Below are 215 nucleotides of genomic sequence, written 5' to 3' on the forward strand. Positions count from 1 at the left end.
CCTGGCTGTGAAGTAGTGCCTTCTAATGTCTAGTCTAAACCTACTCTCTAACAACTTGTGGCCATTATTCCTTGTTACCCCGGGGGGCGCTAGGGGGAACACGGTCTCTCCCAAACCCCGCTGGCCCCCCCTAGTAAGTTTATAGACGGCCACCAGGTCCCCCCTCAGCCTTCTCTTGTGGAGGCTGAACAGGTTCAGGTCCCTGAGCCTCTCCT

Source organism: Gavialis gangeticus, unplaced genomic scaffold (genome assembly GCF_001723915.1).
Source record: "Gavialis gangeticus isolate Ggan-Ray unplaced genomic scaffold, GavGan_comp1, whole genome shotgun sequence".
NCBI classification, from domain to species: Eukaryota; Metazoa; Chordata; order Crocodylia; family Gavialidae; genus Gavialis; species Gavialis gangeticus.